The 6,135-nt window shown below is 41.3% G+C and overlaps 1 long non-coding RNA gene and 1 pseudogene across 1 annotated transcript in view; one reads left to right on the top strand and one right to left on the bottom strand.

Annotated features, from left to right (window-relative positions):
- LOC108518171 (uncharacterized) overlaps window positions 1-6,135 on the top strand; it is a 9,788-nt gene that overhangs the window by 2,359 nt on the left and 1,294 nt on the right. Inside the window, exon 2 of the long non-coding RNA XR_001882305.1 lies at window positions 5,731-5,771. This is a non-coding gene — a long non-coding RNA (uncharacterized LOC108518171). The remainder of the gene's footprint in view (window positions 1-5,730; window positions 5,772-6,135) is intronic.
- LOC108518137 (THUMP domain-containing protein 1-like) lies at window positions 2,807-4,696 on the bottom strand (annotated as a pseudogene).

Below are 6,135 nucleotides of genomic sequence, written 5' to 3'. Positions count from 1 at the left end.
AACCAAACACAGGATTTTGTAGCTGGGAAGGAACAGCTTGTATAACAACCGAGCCTTACCAAATACAAATAAATAGAAAAGGCAACTAAAAACAAACTATAAAATCAAAATCTTTCTGTAGAGTGGCAACTTTCACAAAGTAAAAACAACTTAGTTCCACAGAGTTGTATATTCTGTAGGCATATGGTCAATTTTTTTCCACGTCCTTTTGTCATGCACTATCAAAATAAAAAATCTTTGTCATGGAGTATGTCTGCTGAAGAAGGCACCAAAATTCTATCCTCCCTTCCTAAATAATATTAATAAACATCTTATCAATCTTTTCAAGGTAACTTCAACACCATTAAGAATTAACATTCTAAATATGTAAAGCTGTAGAAGGAAGGTCCTGCCTATTCTCTTTGCCCCTCTCAATCATTCTAGTCTGGTTTACCAAACAGAACTGCTAGCTAGGAGGATAAAAATATATTCCCATGTTCACTAGCCATTAAATAAACATAGCCATTTGTGCAGGAAGCCTAACATTTTACTACTTCCTAACTTTTAAAAGTTAAGGATAAGCCCATTTCCACAAGCTAACTTTACAGCTCCTTAATATTCTTAATCTGGATAGTTTACTTTGCAGACTTTGTTGGTGTCTGCCTTTTTCAATTATTTTGCCCAAAAAATAGGCCGTGAAAAAACTTTCAAATTCAGGAAACCCCTGCAGGGAACCCTTATGGTGTGTGAGTGTGAGCACTAAGTTGAAGAATACTCTTAATTCACAGAAATGTAGGACTGTCAGACTAGAGCTGAGTTCATTCTCTTCTTTCAGAGACAAAATTTCAAGCTGAGCAGGTTTGCAGAAAGGGTTCCCCATAGAGTCATATACTAGTGCTGGGAAAAGGAGAGAAAATACTACCTAATTGGGTTTTGTGGTTCCTCCAGGTGGGTTCTAGAAAGATTTGAGAGTTGTACTCTTCATTTTCAAGTCCAAGTGGCTGCAGAAACATTTCAAGAATTCCCCTGGCAAGGTAGCAAATCAGTTTCCTTTTAGATCTAAGACTCTTGTCACTTTAAGAAAAATTTTTTTCCCCAGAACCTTTCAGAGACTTGTTCATTTGTTCATGTGATGAAAATCGTCTGCTAAATAGGCTAGTTTCTGTAGCCATTTTTCATTTCCAAAGCACTCAGCAAAAGCTGGCTGTTTTCTTCTGAGTACTTGGCAATTCACCTTTCAACTCAAATGTCCTGTAGAGAGCTCTTCCTCTGATAAGTTACTGGATGTCTGATGGTGCAGGAGGTTTATGTGCTGTTTGTCCAGGTTTTTGTTTTGGGTGTTTTAATTTTTTAAACATTTTTGCATAAATGGGTCTTTGATACAGGTAACCAGTTTTGTAGCATTATTCAGAACGTCACTGTATCTTCAAGTTTTTTGATATCAGCATCTCTGTGAAGAAAGCAGTGTGCTATAATGTCAACATCAGGATTTCTTTCCTTTTTTTTTTAATGACACAAAATGACTTATGGAGACAACCACTGATGGGGCACCAGGAGGGTAGATAACAGACCTCTGGTTACCAGATATGATGTCACAACATTATATATTGGCCTTTGTTTTGGTAGCCTAGAAATAGGAGAAGTTTTCTTTGAATTTCATCATTTACAAATCTTACAAATGCTACAGCATGACAAATATTTGTGAAACCTGTTGACTCATCATCCTGCATAGAGAAGCTGCTGCTTTTCAGTTAATGACGCAAAACATTTTTAGCATCATTTGAGATATCAGACTTATTGAGAATAAAGTCTTTTCCATTTTGTACTGCATCCTGCCCCAGCATTGTAATGTTATTAGATTCTCATCAACTATGCATATTTTCCTTTCCTAAGTTCTGCTACAAGATAATTCGCTTCCTAAACCTTTTGACTAAATGTGATTTTTGAACAAAAACCTTACTGTTTTGATAGTCCAAAAGCAATTTGAAAATAATGAATATTCTTTCTTGTCAAGTGGCTGTGATTTATAGTTACAATTTCTAGTTTTGTAAGTTGCATGCCACAGACTATGCACAATGGGATAGGACAGCTTGGACTGAGTTCATATAAAACCCTTGAGGACTAGCTTTCATTATAAAGACAGAATTTCTTTGTGTCCCCTGTTGCACTAGAATACTGAAGTATACTCAGAAGACCAAAATTCTTCATCACCAACCTTTTCAGAAATGTCTGTAGCTCTGTGCCTAAAATGGCTCTCTTCTTTCTCATATCTTGCCTTCCCAAATTGCAGCACTGAACTGTCAGCTTTGTTACACACAAATGTTAATAAAATATAAAAACAGACATAGCCAAACAAGAAAATCACAAAAGTACAAAAACTTCAAACAATTCACTTCTAACCTACATGATCCACATTTTGCAATGTTTACAACAAAGTGGCAGGGGACAGCTGAGCTGTGGCATGTAAAACTCCTTCCTTCGAATGAAAACTCCCCTCTGATTTTCTACTTTACAGTTAGTTCACTACAGTAAGTCAGCTGGCACTGCATAAGAGGAGCCTGGGAAAGGCCAGCATCCCCCTCCCCTCCCATCCTCCCCTCTTTGCAATAGTGTGGCACATGGGTCTGCCTCTACATAATTCCATAAGGGCTGAAAGATCCCTAACAAAATGATTAACAGGGCTGTGCAATCATTGTTCACTACTGTGAGAACAGCATAATGCAGCACACAAATAAAAAACTGTTTTTAGTCACAATTCAAGGTGGAACCCCAGCAACATCTTATAGAGCCCCAGTTGAGAAACCCACCTCCAGCACCAAATGGCCTCCTATGAGAGATCATTTTCATTTGATTTGGACCCTTCTGTGGCTTGACTTGCAAGTTCAGGTTTGGCTCCTCCCTCATTTACCACCTGTTTTTCGGTTTTGTCTGCCCCAGCACCTCAGTATTCTCTGGTACCTGCTGGTTATTTTTCCCTTCTGCTGTGTTGTTTTGATCTGATTTGTCAGCAGCTTCCAGTTTACATTCTTTCCCATTTCCCTGCTTTGAGTTAAGCTGTGATGGATCCTTAGAGCTCGTTATCACCTCCTGGAGATTGAATTTTCTTTTTCTTTCTTTCTTTTTTTTTTTTTTTTTTTTTTGAATGCTCTGTTGCCAGGCTGGAGTGCAATGGCACCATCTCCCACCTCAGCTCACTGCAACCTACGCCCCCCGGGTTCAAGCGATTCTCCTGCCTCAGCCTCCTCCCAAGTAGCTAAGATTACAGGCCCGCACCACCATGCCCAGCTAATTTTTTAATTTTTAGTGGAGATGGGGTTTCACCGTGTTGGCCAGGATGGTCTTGATCTCTTGTCCTCATGATCTGCCCACCTCCTTGGCCTCCCAAAGTGTTGGGATTACAGGCATGAGCCACCGCCCAACCGGAAATTGTATTTTCTAAACAACATGTAATCTTTCACGACACTCAGGCAACAGACAGCTTTGATGATTTCTACTACCACCAGGTACTGTGGATTGGTGAGATCCAGTTTATTTTCTGAATTGAGGGTACACACTATTCCTCCCAATTCTTTGATAACTTCTCTATTCTTGTGACTGTGTCCGGAGTTGGTTCCTTCTGGTGGGTTCATGATCTCACTGACTTCAAGAATGAAGCCGTGGGCCTTCCCGGTCAGTGTTACAGCCCTTAAAGGTGGCAGGGACCCAAAGAGTGAGCAGCAGCAAAATTTTATTGTGAAGAAATAACAAAGCTTCCACAGCATGTGAGGAGACCAAGTGGGTTGCCACTGCTGGCTGGGGTGGCCAACTTTTATTCCCTTATTTGTCCCCTCCCATGTCCTGTTTCTGTCCTATCAGAATGCCCTTTTCTCAATCCTCACAATGATTGGTTACTTTTAGAATCCTGCTGATTGGTCCATTTTACACACTTCTTGCTAGCTACAGAGCACTGATTGGTGCATTTTTACAGAGTGTTGATTGGTGCATTTTACAAACCTCTTGCTAGTTACAGAGCGCTGATTGGTGCATTTTACAATCCCCTGTAAGACAGACTAGTTCTCCAAGTCCCCACTGGACCCAGGAAGTCCAGTTGGGTTCACCTCTCATGACTGCTATTTTGAGATTTGTACACAATCTGAAACGTCCCTTTGCTTGGAACTTTAAACCAGGGTTCCAAAAATGTTTCTGCATATTTTTTCATATCTTCTAAAAAAGCCTTGCATGTGCCTGAGATGGGTAACATTCGTAGAATAACTTGAGTCTTCTTGGTTTTGTACACATCTTGGAGAATATTATGCACCAATTTATCAGGTTCTATCCCGAGTGTCCTGATGAAGACAATGTTATTTGCTCCACTTTCCACTAACTGGAATCTTCTTAGGCTCATCTCTGTAGATGCTTTAATGTCACCAACTTCTTTCTTCAAGGTAGCCTCCACATCATCATCTTCTCCCTCACTTCCAGGGGGCTTCTGATCCTTGTCTGTAAACTTTTCCAACCCATACCTGTCATCGCCATATTCATTGAGCAGGATGTAGGCCTCCTCCACACACACGCGCTGGTTCATGTTGCAGGTGATGAGGATGCCCCTTAGCCTGGGCTATAGCTGACTGGGTCCGCCAGAGTCGCAGCGCCGAGCCAGCTTGGCCAGCACATAGTGAGCCTTGCCTCTGCACTTCCCGCCGCCAGGCTGAGGACGCTGCTGGGCGGCAACCGCCATGATGTGTGCAAGCTGAGAGGAAAGAGAAACATTTCTCCACAGCTGTTGGAGTCCTCACCTCCCGGCGAACTTCTACACGGTTTAGGGGTATGAACAGAAGAAGTACGATGGCTTCAACATTTGGGGTACATATGCCTTTTTACCTGCAGACCATGAGTAGTTTTTAATCACTTAAGTGTTTTTGTCTTCTCACAAAGGTTTCATGGACACATCTTTCTCTTTCCGAAGAAACAAATTTCTTTTGAAATCCTGTTAGTGTTTCATGAAGGCATCTAGCCAGTGCAGCTTCCTGGAAGGAAACTTCCTTCTTAGGAAACTAAACAAGATCCGAAAGCAATTATGCTTTGCATGGTGATCACTTAGAGTTCAGTGTGGGATAAAACCATACATGTGTATATTAGGCGTGCGTGTGTGTGTGTGTGTGTGTATATATATATATGCAAAAGCAAAGTGATGTGTATTTGGTAAAAGACAAAACATTTGCCTTCTGGGCACTCTATACCATTTTGAGAATGCTAAATATCACTTAGGACATGAGGCTCATGGTTTGACACTCAGCATGAAAAAATATATATTAAGAAAATGTGTTCTGGGCATAGTGGTTTGCACCTGTAATCCCAGTACTTTGGGAGGCTGAGGTGGGCGAGGCTAGAGGCGAGCAGTTCGAGACCAGCCTGGCCAACATGGCAAAACCCTGTCTCTACTAAAAGTACAAAAATGAGCTGGGTGTGGTAGTGCATGCCTGCAATTCCAGCTACTTGGGAGGCTGAGGTAGGAGTATTACTTGAGCCCAGGAGACAGAAGGTTGCAGTGAGCTGAGATTGAGCCACTGCACTCCAGCCTGGGAGATAGAGCAAGACTTTGTCTCCAAAAAAAAAAAGAAAAGAAAAAGAAAAACAGAAAGTTTGTATAAACTTTATAATTTCAATAAGTAAATAAGTGTCATAAATGATTATTAGTGGAAGGATTTCTCTTTAAATTACTTGGATCATCCCTCCCCCAACCCATCACCAGTTTTTTACTTTATTTTGTAGAGGCTGCCACACTCATCTAGGGGCTGCGTCTACTAATTGATGTAAGTATTGACCACTTATAGGGTTTTAGTGAAATAGTAACCTCTGAAAAGTTTCCCCACTTCCTGAAAACTCCATGCACATTTATCATTTTGATATATGTATATATATACAGAGAGGCTATCAGGGCCAGGCGGATCACTTGAGCCCAGGAATTTGAGACCAGCCTGGGTAACATGGCAAAACTCCGTCTCTACAAGAAAACACAGAAAAATTAGCCGGGTGTGGTGGTGCGTGCCTGTAGTCCCAGCTACTCGGGAGGTGAGGTGGGAGGATTGATTGAGTGCGCCATGGTCACGCCACGGCACTTCAGCCTGGGAGACAGAGTGAGATCCTGTCTCAAAAAAAAAAAAAAAAAAAAAGAAA

The sequence above is a fragment of the Rhinopithecus bieti genome, unplaced genomic scaffold (assembly GCF_001698545.2).
Source record: "Rhinopithecus bieti isolate Rb0 unplaced genomic scaffold, ASM169854v2 scaffold_1295, whole genome shotgun sequence".
NCBI classification, from domain to species: domain Eukaryota; kingdom Metazoa; phylum Chordata; class Mammalia; order Primates; family Cercopithecidae; genus Rhinopithecus; species Rhinopithecus bieti.
Note: the sequence above shows the minus strand (reverse complement) of the source record. Positions and strands in the feature narration are given on the sequence as shown.